This window comes from Triturus cristatus, chromosome 6 (genome assembly GCF_964204655.1).
Source record: "Triturus cristatus chromosome 6, aTriCri1.1, whole genome shotgun sequence".
Lineage (NCBI taxonomy): Eukaryota > Metazoa > Chordata > Amphibia > Caudata > Salamandridae > Triturus > Triturus cristatus.
The window spans coordinates 215,675,918-215,703,133 of NC_140589.1; the positions used below are offsets into that span (position 1 = coordinate 215,675,918).

Genomic DNA, 27,216 nt, shown 5'->3' on the forward strand with positions numbered 1-27,216 from the left:
TTTATAGTTCACTACTTTAATTTGTCTGTACTGGCCTCCAGGCTCAATGGGTGTTGCCCATTCCAACAAAGACTGTGTTTCAGATGTTTCTTTGTTTATTGATTGCCTTCGTTAAACTAGATTAACTATGCAGAAAAATGGAATTACTCAAAATTAAATGAGATGTTCCAGTCACAGGCTCAGATTTCATTGAATGCTGTTGATACATTGATGAAGAGTTTGGCTACAAGAGTCAATTGTCTGGTAGCAGTCACAGCATTGCATGAGCCCTGTGGAAGCCCAGTGCGTAAGGAGATGTTTGACCGGTCGGTGAGTTGCAGCATTCCCTGAAAGTCAGAGTGATGCTGGTCAGTGTGTGGTGTACAAATCAATGTCAAGCCTTTCTTTTCTGGGCATGTGAGAATATATTGTAGTACTAAAGGGCGGAATAACCAGACTAGGTTCTTGGGTCATTCAATTTACCACGTCCTTCAGAATATATATATCTCTCTCTCTCTATATATAATATATATATATATATATATCTCGATATATATATATATATATATATATATCTCGATATATATATATCTCTCGATATATCTCTCTCTCTCTCTCTCTCTCTCTCTCTCTCTATATATATATATATATATGTGTGTGTGTGTAATATATTAATGGTGAGGGGAGATTTTAAAGAATTGGTAATAATAGGATTTGCAGACAGGTGCACTATTTGTGCCTATATTCACTCAGCTCAGTACTTACATGAGGACCGTCAGAACTTATCAGTTAAAATTGTACATCAAATGCAGTTATGAAGAAAACCAAGTAGAAACAATTCACAAGGACGCAGAAAAATTCAATTCACAGAAAAGGCATTGGCAACGCCAGTAGTTCTGGCTTGCATTTTGAGCCCGGACTCAAATGTTGAAAAAAAGTCAGCTGCAGTGAAAAATCAAAACGTAAAATTATTACTTTCTTTTTTAAAGTCTGCATATGAGATAAATAATGTAATGTATATGGTTCCGTGCACTATTGAGATGTAAAATGGCCCCTCTTACGTGGCAGTGCAAGCTTTCCATACAAAAGATACTGGCACGTCAAACAGCCAATAGCAGGAGGTGAGAGGGACAGATTGATCTGGGTGGAGCCAAAGAGCACCATAGACATATTTTAAAGAATTGGTAACAATAGGTAAACAGACACCTGTACTGCCAATGCAGGCCAAAAAACAATAGGATTTAAACAAAGTGGTGCAAGTCTATGAGATTGAAAGCACTTTAACATCCATGAATCACACGGTCAAACCATAAAGACTTCACTATATATATATATATATATATATATATATATATATATATATATATATATATACACCCTCTTTGCACAGCCACCTGTTAAAATGATGATGGCCACTAGGTTGGGACAGTATGCATCCTCAAGTATTGTCAAGTATCTGTAACATTCACTGGCTTCTGCCACAACTGGCCACCCCTAATGCTGGGATTCACATTAAAGCATTAGTTGACTGATATACACAGAGAGGAAGCAGGTTCTTTCTTAGCACACAAAAACTAAGGATCAAAGTCAGCAGTAGGTTGAGAAATTAAAAAAGAGATAACCAATTTAAAAGACTAAAGAATGAGGCCTCCTGGTTTAGGCCTTCGTCAGTCCAGAACCACTCCTTCACTGGAGGTTTGACATCAGCCTGGAGCTCTCTTCTGCTCATTGTCTGAACTCAGACCTCCCATATTGCCTCCAAGAAGCATCTATAAGACACCCCCTTTCTCTATGCCCGGGCTATCACTCGGCCTACTTTACTGTCCCACCACTCTCATAAATCTAAATCCCTTCCTTTTCTCTCACTCTCATTCTTTAACTTCCTTCCTTCTCCTCCTCCTCCTCTACTCCTGTACCCCTGTCCCTCTTGTTATGCCTACCCACTCTTGTTCTCCAGAAACCTTGTGCTACATTTGTTTGGTCTGTAGTCGCTTTTCATGGCTTATGAAATGAAATGTAAAATGTCTAACTTCCTCCAGGTGGTACAGCATTATAGATGAGAAAGTTACAATTTTTGAAAATATTAATTTTAGGCCTAGAATGAGTCATTTTTCAATTGAACTTACAAAAACGCCTTTTATTTCCAAAATAATGAACTGCAGTTTTGTGCAGATTTACCGGCTTAATTTGAGGTAAGGGAAGCAAGAGCATAATCCAGTGCTTAGGGGTGTAGTATTTTCAAAAATATATTTTTCTACAATGACCCTAAAACGGAAAAAGGGAGGAGGAAGACATAGTGTATACGGATGCAAACAAAACGTGAGAAGTGTAGACACTGGTAGTTGGCAAAATAGATGAGTAAATTGGAGGATAGAGATATGGGCACACCAACAAATGGGGTGTGGGACAAAGGAAGAACATAGGCTGGGGGAAAGGAAAACTTTTAAAAAGAAGTTAATTAGGTCTTTGGGTATCCACTTACAAAGCTTGGAGGTGTAGAGGATGATACAAATGTGACTCAACTCCATCAAATGCAAGGCATAACAAAGCTAATTATTGTACACACCAGTAAAATGTTAATACAGCGGATTTGCCCTGCCCATTGTCCAGGTGCTAAGATCCAGCATCATCAGATTGTGATGTAAAGGCTCTGTGAACTGCGGGATGAGGACAAGGATGTAAGCCAGATCTAAAAGATAAATGTATACCCATGTATTGTAAGTGGGTAATCGAAGTAGCTTTTTGTTTATAATGTAAAATCAAGCAAGTTGGAATGGAAAGAAATCTGCCTTGCTTGGTTTTATGATACATGCTTGTTTGAAAAGATAACACAGTTGAATATCCCCTGATAAAGGTCTTTAAATAGATCTGAAATGCCCATGGGTTGGAAATGAAGGAATGCTTAAAGATGTGTTCAATTGAAGTTCCGTGACAGAGAGTTAATCACATGACAACGTTTTTGTCCTCAACAAAAATTCAGTAACATCAATTGAATGCAAACAAAGAGGCGGACTGACTGGGTGTGGTCTGTCGGGAAGAAGAATTTCCAGCAGAGTGTGGATCCCTGGAATCCACTTTGTGTAGTCATTGGATGAGGGTGGGAGACTATGTCGAAAGCTGTGTAAAGGTCCTTTAGGATGAGGGTCACACGGTCTCCCCTATCCATGATCATCTGGATGTCATCCGTGGCATGGTACTGTGGTTGAACCTGAACCCAGATTGAGTTGTGTCAAAGAGGTGGTTGTCAATAAGGTGGATAGCTAGGCATTTGTTTATTATCTTTTCCATAACTTTAGTTGGGTAGGGTAGCAGAGAGTTAGGCCTGTAGTTAGCTAACATCTTCAGTTCTGCGGAGTGTTTCTTGAGAAGGGCGAGTACTGTGGCATGTTTCCAAGTGTCAGAGTATGTGGTTGAGATGATGGAGTTATTCAGGATAAAAGTAAGGGCTGCGCTGATGGGGTCCAGTCCTTGGATGAAGATGTGTTTAGGGCAGGGGATGAGGTGCCCTGGAGCCTATAGACTTAATGGTTGTTGCAGTTTCTAGAGTGTCAGGGTGGTCCTCTGGTTTTTGGTTTGGATGGGCATGAGGGCTGTGAGGCTTAGATCGTGTGGCTGGGACTCAAAGTTGTAATAGATGCTAGTTCTCTTATTGCTGAGAAATTGGGGCAGTAAGAACAGAGCTCCTGAGAGAGGGCTATGCTGCTGGAAAGGAGAAGTCTTTCACTGTGGCAAAGATTACCCTGGCTCGGTTGGTGCTACTTTCGATATGGTCAGTGAGCGTACAGTGTTTAGTGGCTCTGATTTGCAGATGGTAGTGCCTAAGGGCCGATTTTTAGGTGTATTGACGGTGTTGTGCTGACATTATCACCATCTGAATTCAAGTTGCTTGCATTAGCATTTGATGAGCCTAAATTCTTTCGTATATCAGCTCCATCTCTACTTACCAAGACTTAAACATATTAACTGTTGGTTCCTTAAAATGTCTGTATTTCACTGAGCTAACCATCAGTCTACAGAAATCTCATAGATTTAATACTCAAATGCATCGTTTGTGCTGAAATCAAGCCTTACCGGACCCAAAGTGTAAGGCAGCCTCATTTCAATTGAACCTCAGTTAGGATACTGCAACCTGATAGGCAGTCCTCTGCCATATGATTTTTATTAGTACAAATATACAATAAGAAGGACTTTTGACTGATAAGAGTGAATGCTATCGACAATCCATTTTAAGAATGCGAGCAAAGAAACAGGGATATTCTAACTTACATCACACAATTGAACATTCTAGTGATGGAATACAGGCGAGAACAGGCCTACCATATTCTAGAAAGGTTTATAGAAATAGTTAAAGGACATACTAAAACAATACATCCCACAGGAATCAATGTATAATGATCTTTTTCGGTTGAGAAAGCAGCTTGATCACAGGTTGGCAGAAATGAGAAGAGAATGCAGGAATGGATCAAAGAGCATACTCTTTCTGACGCAAATGGAAGAAAGTTTTAAACAATCCCTAGCTAGGAAGATAAATGTGTCACCAGAATTTACATAATCAGCGACCATAAAGAGTGCCCTCAGTATAGAACAAAAAAACGTGCAAACAGAAAACTTTGTCCATCGTGGAAAAAGATGCTCAATCTAATAATTAATGTGCAAAGCAAATTACTTCGGAGCGAAGGCCCTGAGATCAGCACTAGCAGAGCTTGAAGAACTACTGGGTGAAAAAGAACCACAAATTCAGGGAAGTATTATGAATACCTTGCAGACACCCATGTACCATATTATAATGTAAATTGCTTGACCTATCCAAAAAAAGGTGCACTGACACGTGTGCCCCAGTGAAGACCACAGCCAGTGGAAAGCTTTGACATCCCTTGTGAAAAAAACTGTTAGACAGTCTCTGTAGCAGGGAGTGGAATAAGCAAGGTACGGTGACCCAGATTAAACATTTATTTTATAACTGACTTATGTGGTGTGAAAAAATGGTTCTTTCTTGTCTTCTGAAGGCCAAGGGTGGGGTTGCCAGTTGTCCCAAGATTCTAGGACTACCTGTATATACTTTGATGAAGTGGAGTCTGGAGATGGCCTTCCTTCTGGTACATTGCTAGTTTCTGGTGATGATCAGCTAAGTTTGCAGTTTGATAGTGGTTCTCCACTTTGTAAATAATGCAGTGAAGGTTAAATATAGCACACTTTGCTAGATTGGTAGAGGTGGCCCTAGACCTAGAAGAAGGCTGGCAGAGACATCAATGATGGGTTCGAGAGGTGAATGTGTACAGTTAGGTGGGCTCAGATGAAGTGTAATAAGTTTAGATGATGGAATTCGTAGATTATACTATTTGTTTTAAGTATTATCTAAGCTGAATTGGAGGTTGTAGCATTTAATATGCATAAAACGTGCAGTTGGCAGGAAGGTGAGTTAGTAATTCTACAGATATGTTTTTAGATGAAGAATTGCGGGTTGGGCATGAAACCCCAGGATCTGGAAGGAGGCGCATGAGGGGGATAAAGCCACAAGGGATGAAGTTATGTAAGTCAGCTTTGGAAACTGAGGGGCTATTGACCAAGGTGAAGTGGGAGAAACTAGTATTAAGGGTGTAGCTTGAAATGTGGCAGTCTCCTACATAATTGTATTTTCATGATGGCCTATTTCAGTGGCTGCATTTATGCAACTGTTGGAGGTGACAGTGATATAAAGCAGGGTGTCATCCTCATAATGTTGAATTTCTGCTTATAGCCCCATCACCTCTAAGCTTCTCTAGGTAAAAGTTACATCACAAAGGCATAACTACTAAGCCATAGTGAACGCCACATGGGAATGGATGATGGTGCAGATGGGAATTATTCGACTTCAACAAAGCGATTCCTTTGTGAAAGTAAGGAAACCAGTGCTGAACACACTGAAAATCCAGAGAAGGCATTTAGGATTGTAATAAGGATCCCATGTTCAACTGTATTGAAGGGTAATGATAGATCAAGGTGTGCTGATAAAAAAAAAAAAACTTCCATAATCCATCATCTCCTACTAGACGGGGTGGTATGCAAGTACTGCATCACTGTTGCAATCCAGATTGATTAGAATGAAGGAGGATGTGTGACAGTGTTGGTGTGTAGCTTTAACATTATAGATTTTACAATAGGCTTGCCATTGACAGGCAGCAATGTATATTAAGAGGTCTCCAGTTGGCTAAGTGTGAGGCGCCCAGGTGAAATTTCTTGATCAGAAAATGAGGTTGCCCGTTTCAAGGGATGATGACCTGTTGTAATGTATTAATTAATAGCTGTTTGAATTGAAGTTAAATTGGAGTCCTTGCTAAAATAATTGCTGACATTTTTTTCAAGAAGGGGATGAACAGGATGGGATCAACTGATGAGAAGCTAATCAGTGAATTTGAAATGTATTTTCAGGAAACCAAACTGTTAAACTATGGTAGAGAGACCATTGAGCTGATTTTGGCCGTGACCAGGGTTCGAGTATATAAACAATACTTAGCAATTTTGAATTTCATCAAGAGTTTAAGGAGTTTAAAAGAACATCAAATAGTATAAAGTTACTTAGTCCTAAAAGATAAAAGGGTCAAACATGGACATCTCAGCATGCGAGACCAAGGAAAAGTCAAACGTTTTGGTCAACTGCGTTGGAGGGTGGTTTGGATTCATGGAGTGGATCGGGTCCGATCTCAACTTACCTTCGGACTTAGAAAAATTGAAGAAAAACTTGCTGCGATGGTAAATGTAGGAAATTCAGTTACTGGTTTGAGGAGGTGGGTGAAACCCTTCAAAAGCAGCAACCACAATGTTCAAGTCAAGGTGAGGAACAAGCAAACCCAAAATTGACCTATGCTCAACCCTCTGGCAGCTTGGCACAAAGCAGTCAGGCGTAGCTCAGAGGCAATGTGTTAAGTATTTTGCAACTCTTCAAACACTAATCAAATGTAAACACCACACAAAAAGGACTCCTCCCAAACAAAGAGGAATATTTAATAAATAATACAAGACCAAACGACAAATATTCAGTCAGGAAAAACAGATAGGCAATGTTAAATATTGTAGTGAAAATAACACCAAAAAGCACACAGTGCCAATGGTAGATATCTGGTTGTGCTGGACTGGGACAAAGTTATTATGTTCAGGCTGACAGTGATAGATCGTGAGCTGGCTACAGAGACCGAGTTCAGCCCGCTGACCTAGAGTGCCTTAAACTTAAATCCTCATTGTTAAGCATTGCAAGGTCCTGCCAACAAAGATCTGGCACAGCGAAAGTGATAAGTCAGGTCAGAGGAGCTGCAAGGCTGCTGCTAAGTGAAGCCCTGCATGGTCATTGAGGATCCCATCTTCAAGGTGCTTTCAATGCGTAGTCCAGTGTTGAGGATGCTTCGCTTAGTCGGGATGATACGCTGGTTACAAGGAGCTGCAAAGATGCCATCGACTAAGGATTTGCCACGTGAGGTAGTGCGTCGAGGGTGCATCATGCAGTGGCAGTTCTGATGAGGCTGGGGCTGCAAGGGTAATTTAGAGTCCTTTTGATGGAAAAGTCCACACAGCAGAGGCAATGTATTGGTTCTGCTTGGACTTGTGCTGCTCAGCAGAGGAGATACATCGGATCTGCTGGATCCACAGATGGGCTGGCAGAGTGCCTTCGGGCCCACTGACAAGGGTCCAGGACTGGGAAGGCACAACTTGGCAGGGTAGGACTCACAGTTGCAGAGTCCAGGTGCAAGTTACAAGAGACTTGGCCCTTGTCACTCTGGTGGTCCTGGGTACAGGTTGCAGGTCCAGTCCTTCTGACCTAGGCAGGAGAGCAACACAGCAGGCAGGCAGTCCTTCAGGGCAGCAGACCAGCATAGTGGCAGTCCTTCCTTGCAGCGGCACAGCAGTGGTTCTTCTGACAGGTCCAGACATCTACTGAAGAGTTGGTGATTGAGGTGTCGGTTACAAGGGCTGTGGTGGCTATCTTCCTTTCTGCAGGGCCGCACTTTTCAGGTCCTACAGAAACCTTTTCAATCGGAGGTCCTTCCATTGCAGCAGAGGGTGCCACAAGGCTCATTCTTGAGCCTTACCTTATTCAAACTCTACATGTGCTCCCTGGTGGATATCAACGAGCAGCACAGGTTTGACATCATATCGTACAGATCTTTGTTTGACATGGCCTTCACGTTTCATAGCCAGATCACTGTCTCAGGGAAGTGCTTTGGGATGTTAAAATCCCTCAAAAAAATGATCAGGCTTCTGCCCGAAGCTGCTGGGAAAAATGTAATACAGGCTTTAGTCATCATGTGGCTGGATTACTGCAACATACTATATCTGAGGCTCCAACATGTACAAAACTCTGCCACCCTCGCTACTGCTGAACCTTCTCAGATGGGCTTCGATGGGCTTTGCTCTGCATAAATTGCACTGGCTTCCGAAGAAGCATCTGTCCTTCAAGGTTCCTTGCTATTGTTATAGGGCCTTTAACAAATGAGGTGCCAGCTTGCTTCACCGCTTCATCAAACCCTACCTTCCCCGAGGTATCTGAGGTCTTCAGGGCCTTTTTTTAGCTCAAGTTCCCTAAATTAAGAGAACTGATATTGGGGGCAGTTCTATTAGTGTACTGGGTACCAAGCTATGGAATTCTCTTCCGCTGCACCTCAGACAATCTAAGACAGAAAAATCTCGAAACTTGTTTTTTTTTTAGATAGTTCTAGGGTCTCCATCAGGCTTTCTGTGTCTCTTTTCAGTAGCAAGTGTTATCAGCGCTGGGACACCTCCATCGAAGTAGCCATGCACTTTATAAATTGTTTTATTTATTTGAGGTCCAATATTTATGCTAGATGGCAGAATCATCTAGAGCACGGGTACTCATAGTACAGCCCGGCAAGCCTTCCTTGGCGGCCCACAGACCTTGCAAACATTGTACCTGTGTTTTTTTTTTTTTTTTTTAAAGAAGTGTCAGCAAACACCGCCGGTTGCAGCAGTGCGGACTCGAGAGACTCTGCTCTATGGGGGCCAGGCGATTCCAGTGATAGAGTGGAGTTGCAAGGGCGCTAAGAGGTGAAATACAACAGAGTCTCATTAACAAGTAAATAGTCTTTTGAAGACCTGTGAAGTACTCCGGTGCAGCTGTGTGGGTCTGCCCCGGAAGCTGCCACACACGCGGGGTGGGGTGACAGAGGACAGCATGGTGTGAGAGTAGGGCGCCAAAGGGGGGCTTTGATCTGACAGCTCGGGGGTGAGAGTCAGAATTAAAGCCAGTGACAGATGTGACCCCAGAGCCAGTGGTGGGCCTCAAACCACGTGAAGAAGCAAATTCAGAGAGAAAGGGAGCTGGCTTTTACATTACAGAGGCAGAGGGGGAGACCGAGGCAGAGGGGGGGGGAGACCGAGGCAGAGGGGGGGGAGACCGAGGCAGAGGGGGGGGGAGACCGAGGCAGAAGGGGGGGGGAGACCGAGGCAGAAGGGGGGGGGGAGACCGAGGCAGAAGGGGGGGGGGAGACCGAGGCAGAAGGGGGGGGGGAGACCGAGGCAGAGGGGGGGGGAGACCGAGGCAGAGGGGGGGGGAGACCGAGGCAGAGGGGGGGGGAGACCGAGGCAGAGGGGGGGGGAGACCGAGGCAGAGGGGGGGGGGAGACCGAGGCAGAGGGGGGGGGGAGACCGAGGCAGAGGGGGGGGGGGAGACCGAGGCAGAGGGGGGGGGGAGACCGAGGCAGAGGGGGGGGGGGAGACCGAGGCAGAGGGGGGGGGGGGGAGACCGAGGCAGAGGGGGGGGGGAGACCGAGGCAGAGGGGGGGGGGAGACCGAGGCAGAGGGGGGGAGACCGAGGCAGAGGGGGGGGAGACCGAGGCAGAGGGGGGGGAGACCGAGGCAGAGGGGGGGGAGACCGAGGCAGAGGGGGGGGAGACCGAGGCAGAGGGGGGGGAGACCGAGGCAGAGGGGGGGGGAGACCGAGGCAGAGGGGGGGGGAGACCGAGGCAGAGGGGGGGGGGAGACCGAGGCAGAGGGGGGGGGAGACCGAGGCAGAGGGGGGGGGAGACCGAGGCAGAGGGGGGGGGAGACCGAGGCAGAGGGGGGGGGAGACCGAGGCAGAGGGGGGGGAGACCGAGGCAGAGGGGGGGGGGAGACCGAGGCAGAGGGGGGGGGGAGACCGAGGCAGAGGGGGGGGAGACCGAGGCAGAGGGGGGGGGAGACCGAGGCAGAGGGGGGGAGACCGAGGCAGAGGGGGGGAGACCGAGGCAGAGGGGGGGAGACCGAGGCAGAGGGGGGGAGACCGAGGCAGAGGGGGGGAGACCGAGGCAGAGGGGGGGGGAGACCGAGGCAGAGGGGGGGAGACCGAGGCAGAGGGGGGGAGACCGAGGCAGAGGGGGGGGGAGACTGAGGCAGAGGGGGGGGAGACCGAGGCAGAGGGGGGGGAGACCGAGGCAGAGGGGGGGGGAGACCGAGGCAGAGGGGGGGGGAGACCGAGGCAGAGGGGGGGGAGACCGAGGCAGAGGGGGGGGGAGACCGAGGCAGAGGGGGGGGGAGACCGAGGCAGAGGGGGGGGGGAGACCGAGGCAGAGGGGGGGGGAGACCGAGGCAGAGGGGGGGGGGACCGAGGCAGAGGGGGGGGGGACCGAGGCAGAGGGGGGGGAGACCGAGGCAGAGGGGGGGGAGACCGAGGCAGAGGGGGGGGAGACCGAGGCAGAGGGGGGAGACCGAGGCAGGGGGGGAGACCGAGGGAGAGGGGGGGGAGACCGAGGGAGAGGGGGGGGAGACCGAGGGAGGGGGGAGACCGAGGGAGAGGGGGGGAGACCGAGGAGAGGGGGGAGACCGAGGGAGAGGGGGGAGACCGAGGGAGAGGGGGGGAGACCGAGGGAGAGGGGGGGAGACCGAGGCAGAGGGGGGGAGACCGAGGCAGAGGGGGGGAGACCGAGGCAGAGGGGGGGAGACCGAGGCAGAGGGGGGAGACCGAGGCAGAGGGGGAGACCGAGGCAGAGGGGGGGAGACCGAGGCAGAGGGGGGAGACCGAGGCAGAGGGGGGGAGACCGAGGCAGAGGGGGGGAGACAGAGACAGAGGGAGGGAGACAGAGGGAGACAGAGAGACAGAGGGAGACAGAGAGAGGGAGGGAGGGAGACAGAGAGAGGGAGGGAGGGAGACAGAGAGAGGGAGGGAGGGAGACAGAGAGAGGGAGGGAGGGAGACAGAGAGAGGGAGGGAGGGAGACAGAGAGAGGGAGGGAGGGAGACAGAGAGAGAGGGAGGGAGACAGAGAGAGAGGGAGGGAGACAGAGAGAGAGAGAGAGAGAGAGAGAGAGAGAGAGAGAGAGAGAGAGAGACAGAGACAGAGACAGAGAGAGAGAGAGAGAGAGAGAGAGAGAGAGACAAGAGAGAGAGACAGAGAGAGAGAGAGAGAGAGAGACAGAGAGACAGAGAGACAGAGAGAGAGAGAGACAGAGAGACAGAGAGACAGAGAGACAGAGAGACAGAGAGACAGAGAGACAGAGAGACAGAGAGACAGAGAGACAGAGAGACAGAGAGACAGAGAGACAGAGAGACAGAGAGACAGAGAGACAGAGAGACAGAGAGACAGAGAGACAGAGAGACAGAGAGACAGAGAGACAGAGAGACAGAGAGACAGAGAGACAGAGAGACAGAGAGACAGAGAGACAGAGAGACAGAGAGACAGAGAGACAGAGAGACAGAGAGACAGAGAGACAGAGAGACAGAGAGACAGAGAGACAGAGAGACAGAGAGACAGATAGAGAGAGGGAGGGAGGGAGGGAGACAGAGAGACAGAGAGAGACAGAGAGAGACAGAGAGAGAGAGAGAGAGAGAGAGATAGAGAGAGGGAGGGAGGGAGGGAGACAAGAGAGAGAGAGAGAGAGAGAGAGAGAGAGAGAGAGAGAGAGAGAGAGAGAGAGAGAGAGAGAGGGAGGGAGGGAGGGAGGGAGGTGTGTATGCCGGGCCTGGTGGCTCAGTGGACGAAGGCATCCGCTGCAAGGGCCTGTGTTCAACCTCATGGTCACAGTTTTTTTTTTAACTCTAGCCCTGCCCCCCTCCCCCACTGACCCCGCCTCCACCGGTGCAGCCCTCTGCCACAAACCACATTGTAAATTTGGCCCCCGCGAGAAAGTTTGTGAGTACCCATGATCTAGAGGTTTCCCTCTGAATTGCACAGGTTCCTTGCCTCCCCTAGCCTGGCTCCAGACCAACTACAAATGGTATGCAGCTCATTGTGTGGAGACAGGACACAGCCACTTAATGTGTAAGTGTGGCCGTGTACAGCTCCACCCTCCTATCCAGCCAGTGCTGGCCCAGCCAATCACACCTAAGCTCTGCATTGTGCGTGCCTGCCTAGGAGGAATACACAAAGCCCAACCTTTAGCTACACCCACTCATGTGATCAGAGGCAGAATCCAGGTACTAAATGGTAAGATAGGAAAATGCTAACTTTCTAAAAGTGGTATTTTTAAAATTGTAATGAAAAAAAAAATCAGAGTCCACTATCAGGAAGGATTTTCATTACAATTCCAAAGACACCAAACATGAACTAGTTACCTATTCCTATTTGGAAGTTACAGATTATTAAATGTAATAAGGTAACTCTAATGTTATCCTATATGAGAGGCAGGCCTTGAAGTAATGAAAAACTAAAGTAAGAGTTTTTCAGTACCAGGACATGCAAAACTTTAAAGTAAATGTCCTACTTTTTAAAATGCTCTGCACCCTGCCTTTGGGCTGTCCAGGGCCTACCCTAGAGGTGGCTTGAATGTATCAAATGGAAGGCTTGGACTTGGCAAGAGTTTTATTTTGCCTGGTTGAAATGGTAGTTTAGAAACTTCACATATATTCTGCAACGACAGGCCTGAGACATGTTTGAATGGGTGCTTCAGGGGGTGGCACCAACAGTACTGCAGGTCCACTTTAACCAGCCCTGGGTACATGTAGTACCACCTTACTAGGAACTAAATTAAATATGCCAAATGTGGGTGAGCCAATGTTACCATGGTTTAAGGAGTGAGCACATGCACTTTACCACTGGTTAGCAGTGGTAAAGTGAGCAGAGTTGTGAAACCAGCAAAAACAGAACAATTGGAGGAGGAATGTAAAACATTTGAGGAGAAGACCAACTTAAGGCTGACAGGTCTAACGGTAAAGTTCAGTGAGGAGAGGCAGCTGGAAGTGATCAAGGAGGAGGCGTTTTTGTTGGGGAGCCACTGGGTGAAGTTACGGTGAAGATTTCTATGATTGATGTTAGAAATTGGGTTTCTGGTTCGAAAAAGTATGCACCCTATCCAAGCATGAATCATATGTCTATTCAGGGTAAGACACAAACAGATCATATTATTATGTGCTGGCCCCTCTTAGCTTGGCCCATAGCAATCAGGCTTATCTTAAGAGGGAATGAGTAAACCAAAAAACAGTGATAAAATCACACAAAAAGGTACCAAACCTGGTTTGTTAAACAGAGCTTCATTTAATAAACAAAAAAAGACAAAAAACCAATAAGTAGAAGTGGATTAATGAATTTTTTAAAGAATAAACCTGAAATGGTTTTGGCCATCCTGATTACCCCATAGACAAAAGTTTGTGGCCTCAGAAGCTTGAATGCTTCCAAATCTGGAGAAATGTTTCCCCTTCAGTGGAGGTGTGAGCTGCTGTAGCACCCGACAGCCAGCCATAGGTGCCCACAAGGCATATCAAAAACCCTTGGGCCCGTCACGATGTTCTCCACAACAAAGTACCTTCTGGTGTGGGTACAGGGAGAGGGAGTCGGGGACCTCGGATGAAGGCCACCATGTCAGGCACTGTCGTCCTTCTGATCTGGAGGTCAAAGACAGTCTCAAAGACAGTCTCGGCTTAGGTTCCTCATCACCACTCGGACACCACATGCTCTGGAGTGCAAGCTAGCACAGTTCCTTTGGCTGCAAGCAAGGGACCCTTGAACTCTGCAAGCTTCCGCCACACTCCTCAAACTCCTCAGGACCCGGCACCTCAGGTGGCTGCTGATCTTTACAAGTACACTCTTCTGCACAGTGTGAGAACAGTGCCCGTCAGGACAGTATTTGTTCCACCCGATGATCACTTCCACCCATCTCCACTGCAACCTGCGCTGTCCTTATGATCTCATGGAAACGGGGAGATCCTTTGTGTCCCTGGCATCTCGTGGATAAGAGACCAGTCAGACGTCCCTTGGAGAGTACTTCGGGACCCTGACCACAACAGTTGGCCCTTAGCTGCAGGCCAGAAGCTTCTAGGCAAAATCCACAAAGTGACAGTCTCCTTCCTGGAGCACAACATGCTCTAGGCCCCCACAAGTCGATGGATAATCCAGTTGCAGTCCCTCCTGCCCTCAGGATTCCTCTTGTTGAAGTCCCAGTGTGTATGGTTCCAAATCCAAAATAATCTCTACTTTCGGAGGCCAGAGCCCCAGTAGTCATATCCAACAATCAATCAGGGAGGTTTGTAAAGCATGGCCACTCACCCGTTAGGGCCCCACTGCGCTGAGGGTGTGCGGGGTGCCGCTGATCAGTCTGTGTGCGGAGGTTTTGTCGAAGAGCCAGGTCTCGAGGTCCTCCTGAACTGGGTCAACTACACGATTGCCTAAGGTGGAGGGCAGGATGTTTCAGGTCTTGGGGGCGAGGAAGTCGGGGTCTGGTCATTGAGGGAGCTTGCAGGTACCAAGCGGGTGCCTAGCAGTGCAGGCGGTGTGCCATTGTTGCTACCACCCCCCTCCCGAGACCCATGGTGTAGTTAGTGATTACACCACATAATAAACTCGGTTCCTCTCAACATGAGGGATGCCAGATATAGAATTTAATTTTTCACATTCATAACCTCTGGTTATGGTGGGCCTTAGTACGCCCACACCGCCGAGGTTTACACTTCCCCCAAGGTCCTGACGAATGCCTGTTTAATTACAACACATAGGCAGAAACATGTTGACCACACTTTAATGGACTCTGCTGAACAATTTATTCAGCTTTGATGTCCTATACTTTGTTTTTATCCATGTCTGATTGGCTCCTAATAAAAAAAGATTTTTGACACAATCAAGGCAATTTTTTAATATTCCCTTTCACTAGTCACTGAACATGAACACCAGCTCCACAGTAATTCTGGCATTGAAGCACACCAGGACGGCATTCGGCCTCTCCTGTCGGGGCCCGATTATGAAGCATGTCACCAACTAGGTTGGTGAGTGAGGGCTTTATTAAGAACTTACTTGGATTCTACGGTTGTGCTCCACTTCCAAAAACAAGGCACACTCTTTTGATGATATGATTACTAATTAAACTTCACCACGAATAAGTGGATGGATACCTTGTGACTGTTGAATGAATAGAGGAAAGACAGTCCACTTAAATTCACCTCTGACCTACAGGCACTTATCCAGAGATTCAACCAGTGATTTTTTGGGATCAATCCTTTATTTGTCTTAATTTGCACTGCATCATTCCTTCATTCCATTTCAATTTGTCCAACCTAATGCACACACTGCTTATTCCCAGGTATAATTCCAACTCCGCTACGTCTATAAGGTCCATCAGAAGAATAACCTCAGATCATGTTTAAGATGACACATAGTACCTAAAGACTGGTCAATCTGGCTCATTAAATCCACCATCATGCTGAATAATTTATATCATAAAACCCCAGTTGTCCCCTAAATACTGGCTCCAGCCAAATCTAAAAAACTAAAGCAAAGCATGAATGCATCCAACAAGTTGCTTAGAAATACATTATCCTACACAACCAAAATTTAGAGCTTCAGTAGCGATGTTTAACACTAACAAAGACAAACCCCTTTATAAGATAAGGAGCAGAGATTTCCACAAAGCAATTAAGAGATCAAAATGGTGTGCTTCATCAAATATATCAATGAAGCATCCAAATAAACTTAAGAAACCTTCACAATCTACCATGAATGGTCTAAACCTGATGCACTGAAAGGCATCCACTGGACGTCTTAAGAATACAAAGATCTGTCAGGTTATTTTGAAAATAAGAGAGACAAAGTCCTCAACTATATTAAAAAGACCCATTAAGATCCAGTCCCACCTACCTCAGCCCACTTTTACAATCCACCCTCTCTCCTCATTCAAGCCTCTAGAGATCACCAATCTGCTGAGCTGGAAAACTGAAGCAAAATGTATCCAAGGGACCCACATGCCCCTTCTCAGATTTCCTTCACATGCAGCTTAGATGTTACTGTGTCCCCAGTTGGTCCAGGACAGTCACTTACAAATGTACTAGCCACAGGTGTCCTCATCTATTTTGGTGGAGGTTGAAACCTAGAGTTGGACGAAGAGGGACGAGCAGACGTGGAGCGAGCAACCCCTGGTCCCCTTGCCACAGCCTCAGGCCCAGCCTTATAGGATCAAGAGTGGGAGTTGATGACAAGCCCTGAGGTCACTTGAATAGCCTCTTTTCTATGCTGGAAATTTCCTTCTCAATATTCCCCATAGCCCCTGATAAATAGTCTGTGGTTGTCAGATGGGTTTTGCCCGGTGCATTAGAGGCCATTGCGGGGGATTTTGACTTGGCTGTCACAAGGGGATGCCTCCTTTTACCAATGTTTTATTAAAATAGTGACCTAATTGACACTTCAGACTACGACACTTTGAGCCAAAGCCAGGGGTCATGTCTTGAGTAACAAGACAGGGATGAGAACTGACAGTGACAACGCAGCTGCCACTGCCTCACAACCAAGAGGCAGCTCCAGTCCAAAACCTGCAACAGCAAAGTAAGCTGTACATCCAGGGCCAGACTGGCCGTAGCGGGCACTCAGTATTTCTGTGCTGGGCCGGAGGTGTGATTGCCAGTTTTGTACCCGTGAGGGTTGATTTTGTACCCGTGTGGGCCGGTTTTGCTGCAATGTCACCCCCTGTAACAAAAGCGGGATCGGTGCTTCGAACTACCCCCCCCCCCTCCCACCCCCACTCCCGGAGACGGTCCGAGCAGCAATCTGCCAGGGACAGTTGCTGTTCCCAGTCCGGCCCGGAGTACGTCAGGGGCAGAGAAAGCAAAGTTAGTTGGGGGCCACAAAACATAACTACTCACTAGCTCCTCAGGCTTCAGCAGGCCAGTACGGAAGGAAATCCTAGAAGAGCAGCCGAAGGGGTACGTGCAGCTGGTCCAATTTTGCGCTTTATATAACTTGATGACTGGCAGCAGGTGTGCAGAGTGAGGTAGGGCTGCATTTAGCCCCCCACAGTATCCTGGGACACAGTCATTTGGCCACGCTATATTTTGTTCTTTTCTTCTGTACTTGATGGGGTGATAGGATAGGTGGGCAGCACCACCTGCATTTCTCTTGGACCAGGGCAAATACAAGGCCTGGTACCTAGTTATCTGGCTCCTCCTGATGAAATGTGCAGCGATGGTTTAGACGCGACTTTTCATCATTCCTTCCTTCACATATGCGTCCCCACCTGCTCCCCAAATGAATACAGAAGTTGTATCAGGTTCGCCCCTCAGACCTGGTGTCTTTCTCAGACTCAACTAAAGACTCAAGTTGTATTTCAGGCAGGGAGAAACATTGGGGCTCATTACAATGGCGGAAAAATCCCCATCCCCTCCGCCAGGCTGGCGGTGGCGATCGTTCTGCCATAATCATGAGATTTAACCCCTGCCACATTATGATGGCGGTGGGTATCGTGGCGGACGGAAAGCCCGTCACGATTACCTGGCGGAGCGGTCAGCATGCTCACAATGTCGGCGGAGCCTAGCAAGCTCTGCCGGCACGATTGTGATGCTGGCGGAAGTCAGCCTTTCGGTGGCGGTTGAACCGCCATTAAAAGGCTGGCAGAGAATTTATTCAGGGGCCTGTTGTGGGCCCCCCCTTGTGTTGGGGGAGGTGTGTGCGCACTGGGGGGGTACCCATGGAACCCCCCTACATTTCACTGCACCAATTGGCAGGCACGGTGTAGTGCCTGCCACGTAGTGCAGTGAAATGCACAACATGCTCTTTTTCACATTGCGGCAGTGCTGCTGTCAGCAGCCACTGCCGCAATGTTAACCCTTTCCATGCGTCGGATGGCCGGGAGCCGTCCGACGTCATGGTTGCTTTGTGCGTCGGACGGCTCCTGGCCATCCTAGCACCCACCCACGGGGGAAACGCTGGCGCTCCCCTTGTGGGCCACCCTTCAAGCTGCCGCCACCGAGGAAGGCAAGGGAAGTGCTTCCCCTGCCCCCCCCTTTGCCCCATCTAATGACGTCAGCGTGCGAGGCGCGCTGGTGTCATCAGATGATACCGGATGCACTGGAAGCCATTTGCTTCCAGTGCGTCCGGAGGAAAGCAGGTGAGTTTCTCCTCGGGGAGGGTGGGGGGGGAATGTTTTAAAAGGCATCAGAGGAAAGGAAAGGGTTTTGTGCAGCAGGAATGCCCGTTTTTTTTTTTTTTTTAAATGGCCTTTTGTGTCAGTATTTACATTTTCTAACAAAGTAATTTACAGAGTTAATTGTGAGCAATACTGTTAGTTCAAAGGCAGAAAGCCCTTTGATGATGTCAAGGCTAGGTGGCATTCTGGGTAAGAAAACGTTGGGGGATCCTCGCAAGCCATACCTCATTGGACTCCCCGGGTGTCTAGTTTTCATAAATGTTTGGGTTTGGTACTTTCCCAAGATGGCCCCCGATCCCGGGGCCATAATCTCAGGTGCTCCCCCCCCCCCAAAACCAGGTAGTTTTGTTATAGGTAATTTTGAAGTCTCCACAGTATGATTTTGCCCATTTCCTGTTGCGGCCACTATGCCTACCCACACAAGTGAGGTACCATTTTTATCGGTAGACCTGGGGGAACACAGGGTAGAAGGAAATTTGTGGATCCACGCAGATTCCTGAACTTTCCCACACAGAAATTTTAGAAAAAAGTAAATTTTTCTGCGAAATTTGAGGTTTGCAGGGGATTCTGGGTAGGTGAATGTTGGGTGAGCCACGCAAGCTATAACTCGCTAGACTCCCCCGGGTGTCTAGCTTCCAAAAATGTGTGGGTTTGGTAGGTTTCCCTACATGGCCGCCGAGCCCTGGAACAAAAACTCATGGGACCCCCCTTGCAAAACCAGGTTGGTTTGTGATAGGTCATTTTGATGTCGCCTCAATAGGTTTTGGGCCCTTGCCTGTTGCCTGTCCTTGACCCACCCACGCGAGTGAGGTACCATTTTTCTCGGGAGACCTGGGGGAACGCGGGGTGGGTGGAATTTTGTGTATCCACCCAGATTCCAGACCTTTCCCACACAGAAATTTGAGAAAAAAGTGATTTTTTCTGCGAAATTTGCAGTTTGCAGGGGATTCTGTGTAGGAGAATGTTGGGGGACCCACGCAAGCCATACCTCTGGACTCCCCCGGCTGTCTAGGTTCCAGAAATGTGTGGGTTTGGTAGCTTTCCCTAGATGGCCGCCGAGCCCCGGGCCAAAAACTCATTGGACCCCCCTTGCAAAACCAGGTTGGTTTGTGATAGATAGTTTTGATGTCGCCCCAATAGGTTTTGGGCCCTTGCCTGTCGCAGGTCCTTAACCCAACCATGCAAGTGAGGTACCATTTTTCTTGGAAGACTTTGGGGAAAGCGGGGTGGGTGGAAATTTGTGGATCCACGCCGATTCCAGTACTTTCCACCACAGAAATGTGAGGAAAATGTGTTTTTTTTTTACAATTTTTTAGGTTTGCAAGGGATTCTGGGTAACAGAACCTGGTAACAGAACCTGGTGATAGGCAGTCAAGTCACCCCATCCTAGATTGCCCTGGGTGTCTAGTTTTCACAAATGTATAGGTTTGCTAGGTTTCCCTAGGTGCCGACAGAGCTAGGGTTAAAAAACTACAGCTAGGCACTTTGCAATAAAAGGGTAATTTTTCATTGTGAAATTGTGGTGAATTCACGTTGCATTTTGAGCCATTTCCTGTCGTGGGCACGATGCCTACCCACACAAGTGAGGTACCATTTTTAATCGGGAGACTTAGGGTAATTCAGATTTGTAAAGCAACTGTTATTATTAATTGACTTTCGATGCATTTCTGACTTCCAAATGAAAGACAATGTGTAAAAAAGAAGTCATTTTGAAAAATGACCGATAATTCTCATGCTAGTATAAGTATTCCCAATTTCAGAAATGTGCAAATATCTACTGTTTCTAAACTCTATATTTTGTTCCGATTTCAGAAATACATAGGTGTCTTTCATACAGATTTTTCCACGTATACATTTTCCCAGAATAATTGCTATATACCTGTATAGCTGTCCAGGGTCCATTATTGCTTTCATACCCATTTATACCATTAACTGGAAGGAGGTTGAAAGCACAAAAAATAGCAAAAATAGGCTACGTCCCAGAAAAATGCCAAAACTGGTTTTCTGACAAAAGTCTGTCATTCCCTAAAAGCTGGGGAAATGGCAATTTCAGCCCCACAAACCCTTTTTTGATACCATTTCAGGGGGAAAAACCAGACACTTTCATTTGCAGCACTTTTTCAAATTTTTCCCCCCAAAAACAAAATTTTGCTGTATTTTGGCTAATTTCTGGGTCCCCTCCAGGGGAATCCACAAACCCTGGGTACCTTTAGAATCCCCATGATGTTGGAAGGAAAGGATTTAAATTTTACGTGGATACCTTATGTGGTCAAAATGTTAGAGGGGCCTAAGTGCGAACTACCCCAAATAGCCAAAAAAAGGCTTAGCACAGGGGGGGTGAAAAGGCCTCGCAGCGAAGGGGTTAAGGGTGCGGAATCCGATCGCAGTGGTGGCGGTCCCAACATAATTGTGTATTCGGGACCACCACACGCATGGCAGTCGGACCCAATCAACGCTACGGTGGCGGGCAGACCAAGTCCACCCGCCAACGTAATGAGCCCCATAGTGTGCAAGTGTGAATACAACTGGTATTTCTACCTGATTAAACTGCACAGAATATATCTGCCTGCAAATGCTCTCTGCTAGAGAGGATGTGCCCTTTTGGGGGACTTTCAACGTATTTGGTGAGACTTTTCCCATATTAAACATTTTAGTCTGACATCCTGGCCACTATTTAGGTGATACTGGAATACCCTATCCCTGCTGACATCAATTTCATCCTACTCGGTTTACGCTACCTGAATCTTGACACTGGGAAGATGGCATTCTCATGTGGCACTACCGAGGATCTACCAAAATGATGCTGGTGGCACACTGGAAGAGGAAGAATCTGCCACCAGTCACACATTGGCACATTGACTTTGGACCATAATGGAAATGGAGAGGCTTACCAGAGTCAGGACTGATCAACGTTAAGGCAATAAGGGGTTTTCTATTGACCTACCGGTCAAGGAGACTCCTGGGTCTTACATGCCTTGTGAGACTTAGGTCTCTGAATCTGTTCACCGTTAGAGGGGCAGCTTGTAGTCACCCCTACCGACTCCTCACCATTCAGCAAATAACTCCCCACATACACAGCAAAAATACCCGGAGTAAGAAACAAATGTGACGTATTAGTTCTTAAAGTGGAGGGTAGGTTGGATTTGGAAGCAATGTAGTGACATCCATAAATTGCAAGAATTGTCTTTAGACACTAAGATATTCTAAAAAGGAAATAATTCAGATTCTATGTGTGCAGTTGTATTTCTTTGCCTTTTTCAAATTCAATAAAAAATAACTAGTTTACAAAAAAGCAGAGGCTGCTGACAGGTGTGCCATACACATCTTTAAAATAAATGTATCCACCTTATTGAATATAAAGATTCCAAGTCTATAAAAACATTATTATGAATCCTGAGAAAGACATTGCAGAGTGTAGCACACATAGACCTCTCAACTTTGACTTCTACGTTTTTACCACCCTTCCATTCTAATTCCTGATCTCTGGTCATGCGGGGCTGATAAGTGGATAAACAGCCAACAGTAAAAAAGGGACTGCAGTCAGGCCTTCATTACAAGCGGTCAAGTTAGTTCGGATATGTGTGGTAACTGCTGTTACGACAGTTATGAGTTTTGTTACAAGTATCGGCAGGTCCAGCCTGCCAATATTTATGGTGGGAAAAATGTACGGAATTTAATGGAAAACATGGATTTTGGTGGTATACACACCGAAATCCAGACTTTATTGCCCAAAAACATGTAATCGGTGCAGGGACCGGCTGGTCACTGTTCTAGTGTTTCTGATGTATGTATTCACCAGCCACTCCCTAAGGGAATGGAATGGAATGGAATGGAAAGAGAATTTATATAGCGCGATGGCTACCCAGGGGCGTCCCAGCGCTGCAGACTAGAGTAGGTTGAGCCGGAACGCTGGATTTAGTGGAGCTGAGGGAAGATTTAGGTAGAAGTTTTATTAAAGAGCCAGGTCTTAAGAAGTTTTCGGAAAGTGAGTAGATTGAGTTCTGATCTGATTGGGAGAGGGAGAGAGTTCCAGATCTTGGCCAGATTGTAGGAGAGCGACCGGCCTCCACATCTGGCTCTTCTGATGCGTGGTAATGAGGTGAGGTGGGAGGTCGCGGATCTGAGGGGGCGATTGGGATGATAGGCTTTTACCAAGAGGTGATTGATGGAAGGGCCTGTTCCCCAGTAGGAGCGATGTGCAATGCACATGCTCTTGAATTCGATTCTAGCTCTCACAGGGAGCCAGTGGAGATCCTTCAATCTGGCTTTGACTGAGACTCGGCGAGGGATGCCGAGAAGGATTCTTGCCGCGCAGTTTTGAATGATTTGAAGTTTGTTGAGTGTGGACTGTGGGGCCCCAAGGTATAGGGCGTTACCGCAGTCGAGACGGGATAGAATTAGTCCTTGGACCATGATCCGTCTTGAGTGAAATGGGAGAAGAGGGAGGATTTTTCGAACTAGTCTCATTAGCCCGAAGCAGGTGGCGGCAAGCTTGGTTGCTTGGTAGTTGAATGTAAGAGTTTTGTCCAGCCAGATGCCTAGACTCTTGATTTGTTCCTTGGGTTGTGGGGGGCTGCCTAAGCAGAGGGGCCAGATGGAATCAATGGATTTCATGATCTTATTTCCAAGGAACATTACCTCTGTTTTATCCCCGTTTAGTTTTATTAAACAGGAGCCTGACATCCAAGCGGCAACTGCTTCCCAGCAATTGTGAAGGCTGTGGTGGGAGTTGAGAGGTGGGTCCAGCGCAACCACTAGCTGTGTGTCGTCCGCATAGGTGACAATTTTCACACCGAAGGGGCGGACGACATCAGCTAGAGGGCTAAGATAAACATTAAAAAGGGTGGGACTCAGGGAGGAGCCCTGAGGCACTCCGCAATTAAGAGGTTTACTGGAGGAGGTGAAATCCTTCTCAAATACTTGGAAGGATCTGTCTGTGAGATAGGAATCTCAGGAACAGCACTCACCTGGATGAGATCCTATCATGCCAAGGCGGCGGAGTAGAATGTAGTGATCTACAGTGTCGAAGGCGGCACTTAGGTCAAGTAGGACGATGGCCGCAGACCCGCCACCGTCCAGGATCCTTCTTGCCTCCTCCGTCACTGCTATCAGGGCAGTCTCCGTTCCATGACGAGGCCTAAAACCCGTCTGGGTGGGGTCCAGTATGTTGTTAGATTCCAGGAAGTCCGTCAAAACCGAATTGACGTGCTTCTCAAGAAGTTTGCTGAGCCAGGGTAGAAGGGAGATAGGTCGATAGTTAGAAGGATTGGTTTGATCGAGGCTGGGTTTCTTTAATAGAGCTTTGACCATAGCTCTTTTCCACAGAGGCGGGACAATGCCAGTATTGAGGGAGGAGTTGAGCAGGTCTTGGATGGTAGGTGAAATCTGACTGGTTATCGGGATGAGAACCCTAGGGGGGGCTGGATCGGTGGGCGATCCGGATTTGACCTGTCCCATAATCTTTTCTAGGTTGATTAGGTCTAGTGACGGAATGATATTGAGAGCATTGAGTGGGACTGTCGTGGGGCCTATGTTGGCGGTATCGCTGGGCGAGGTGGCGGAGTGAGAGAAAGAGGAGTTGATGACTTCTATTTTATGGTGAAAGAACTCCGCTATCTCCTCACAGTGGGTCTGGGTATTGTTGTGATCCTTAGGGGTCTCGGGAAGTTGCAGGAGGGATTTAGCTATCCGGTAGATCTCCTTGGGTTTAGAAGCTGCCTTGTCGAAGGCTACTGACATCACCCCACACCCATCCATCACAGGTGTCAATCAAAGGGGCCTGTTGCACGTGCACTGGGTCTGTTCCAGATCCAAAGTCACTGTGTCTCTGTCCTTCCTTTATGTGTATGGGGGCCCAGAGCCCCGACATTTTACATTGGCAATGAGTGGGCACGCCCACATGCAGTTGGGCAAAGGGGGAGAATGTGCCCGAGTACAAGGCCCCCTGCCTGCACACTGCACCCGGTGGGCAGGACTGATGGTGCTCGCCAGTGAGTGAATCAACAGCAGCTGCCTGCCGTGAGTTGGGGCCAGAACACCACCAAGTGGTGTCTCCCCAGGTATGTGGGAGAGCCAGACGAAATGTCCTGTCATGACCCCTGTGAGGTAGCCGTGAAGCAAGTGAAGGGACCGCTGTCTTGTCGGGCATGATGTTAGCCCGAGAGGGTGAATAGGCTGTGGCTGGGCTATGTGAAGAGCTCACATGTGGAAAGGAGACGGTCACAGAAGCCCACAGTGAAGCGGACCCCCTCGAGACCCTTGTGAGGAACAGCGGAGACAAGAAAATGCCCCCCAGGCCCCTTAATGTGTGGAGGGGCCGGTGCATGTCCAGGTTCCACAAACTGCCCCTCCGACTGTCCCAGTAAGGAAGAAGAGGAGCACCTTCCCGACATGGTGCATCACAACTGAGCCACGCACCAGCATCAGTAGCGCCACATGTCATGTCCCCAGGAGAAGTGCTGGTGCCACAATAGAAAAGTGCACCCCGTGAGGCATCCCGTTTCCCCAGTAAATGTCCCTGGAGGCTGGTCTTCATCCTACGCTGACTTAATTGTGCCTTGGTGGGTAAGGCGCCGATACATGCATAAGCGACCAGTCACCATACCCCACTAGTCGGAGTGACAGTAGGGACGGCTGCCTTGGAGGAGAAGGAGCATACAGCATTGAGCGGTTTCGTAGCACGTGAGCACCACTTCTGCCGTCCTTAGAGTCACTAGAGCGAGCAGAGCTGCGGGCTGAAGGAGGACATCTTGCGAGATGAGCCTGCTGCCACTGCTGTTCTCCCCACAGGAGAAAGGTTCCAGGTTGCAGGCGGGGCCGCTGTGAATAAAGAGTGACTGCCACCAGGAAATAAAAGGACTCTGACGGCAGCCCAGCCAGGCAGAGGCTGTGGCCTGTCAGAGGGGGTTTGAGGCTGCTGCGGTCTGGAGGGACAAGTGACAGTGCAGGCATGAAATGAATGGGCAGCCCCAAATGCAGTGTTTTTCCCCACGGCATCAGTGTGCAACGGGACTGCCTCCTCAGTGCTGAAAGGAGGATGACAGTAAAAGACTATAGCGCCTGGGAAGTGTAACGTGGCACTGCAATGTCTGGTGGTGGTTTCAAGCGGAATGGTGTCTCAACCTACAGAGGCAGAAACCGTGATGGCAGGATCGACGGAAAGTTGTAGGCCAAGATAACAGGCTGCTAATAGGGCAGCACGGCCCTGGTAGGCTGTAGAGGGAGATGCTTTAAGAAGCTCAGCTGAGAAAGCTGCCAAGAAGACAAAGGACAGCAATGTGAGTGGACCTAAGACAGCGACGGCCCAGCATAAGGCAGCTGAGGTAGTGATGCCAGGTGCACTTGAAAGAGAGCCTGTGAGAGGAGAGGCCACTGGCCGATCGAGAATGTGCCAAACTTGGAGGAAAGAGATCCTACGAGAAGGAAAGAAAAGAGATAAGATGTGCGAAGACAATGTCAGAGGACCTGACGGTACTGGCATGAGCCCGAGAGTTAGAGCCCTGCGAGGAAGAGGGCCCATGTTGTCACAGGGTGTAACAGATCAAGCAAAGCCTGCCTGAGAGGAGGCAGAGGAGTGTGCCACATTGGCGTAGCCTACAGGCGCAAGGAGTGCCTGTGAAGAGGAGACCTGTGAGAGGCCGAGGAAGAAGACCTGTGAGAGGTCGGCGATACAGAACTGCGAGAGGTCAACGAAGTAGACCTGTGAGAGGTCAATGGAGAAGAAGACCTGTGAGAGATCATGAAGAGAAATACATCATGACAAGAGATCTGGTCACTGGATGAGAAGGCATAGTCCTAAGGGTAGGACATGGCCAGGGAGACCCATGTGAAGTGCACGTCACATGGAGAGGCCTGGTCAGAAAAAATAGAGAGTAAGGCAAGACAGGACCAAATCGCATAGTGAAGAGGAAGAAGATGAAGTGTAGAAGTGGCATCAGGCCACAGTTTAAATCAGAGTAAGAAGAGAAGAAAAGTGTGGCACAAGGCCACAGCAGTAGAGTGTGAAGAATTTCAAGAAATAAGAAAAGGGTGTGTAATAGATATCTGGCACACCGCAAAGTACAGAATATGACTGAGTGCAAGAACATCTCGGGAGTTTTAGACATCTTGAGTGAAGATCTGTTCCTATGTAACACCCAGAGGTCAGTGAAGTATCTGTGGCACCATGTGAGACTGGATGTCCAGAGAGAAGTCTTCGGTTACTCCAAGGAAACCTGAAGACTGCAGAAGAGAGCAGACTGGACCATTTGTACCATCCACCTTTGGGGTCGAACGCGAGACTGGATTGTGGTCCTGGTCGGCCGTCCTGACGGACCTGGTTCGTGGGGTCTAAAAGAGGATCTGACCAATCCACACCAGACCGTGGTGATCCAGGGGCAAGGGCCTCAGGGATTACCCGTGAGAGAGGAATCTTGGCATGAGAGATGCGTCTGCAGCAGCTCCCCAGCAGGTACCAGGACTCACGAAGATTTCTGATGGAATCTGGTTACCCCGAAGACTACTCATCAATGCCGATGCACCAGAGTCTGGATGGTAGGTGTAACCCGATCTGGAAACAACTACCCTCGAGTCAGAGCGAGTGACTTGAAGGTGGGACTCGCAGTGATTTCTTCATGGGTCTATAGTTTGACATTATAGCAACACAACGTAGTCTACACAGTCCCGTGAAAACCTGGTGAAGAAGACCTCACGGGACTCCTGTGAGAAGGGAATCCTGGTGAGAGAAGGATGTCAGAAATTGCTCCATCGTCGGGCAGCTGGAAGCAGAGCAGCATCTGAGAAAGACTCGTCAACAGTAACCAGGTTGTCATCAGTCTTTGGAGGCTTGCTATCCAAGGAGCCAGGGCAGCTTTTGGAAATGTATCATCCACAGACCACTAATGCTCCACTGCACCCTCACAACAAGCCTTGTATATAGACTTCCATGCATTGAGTCCAGA

General features: G+C 48.2%; 1 protein-coding gene across 6 annotated transcripts in view; it reads right to left on the bottom strand.

The window, feature by feature from the left end:
- The window catches only part of LOC146816667 (adhesion G protein-coupled receptor F5-like), a 531,046-nt gene that overhangs the window by 146,869 nt on the left and 356,961 nt on the right, over nucleotides 1-27,216 (bottom strand). The window lies entirely within an intron of this gene.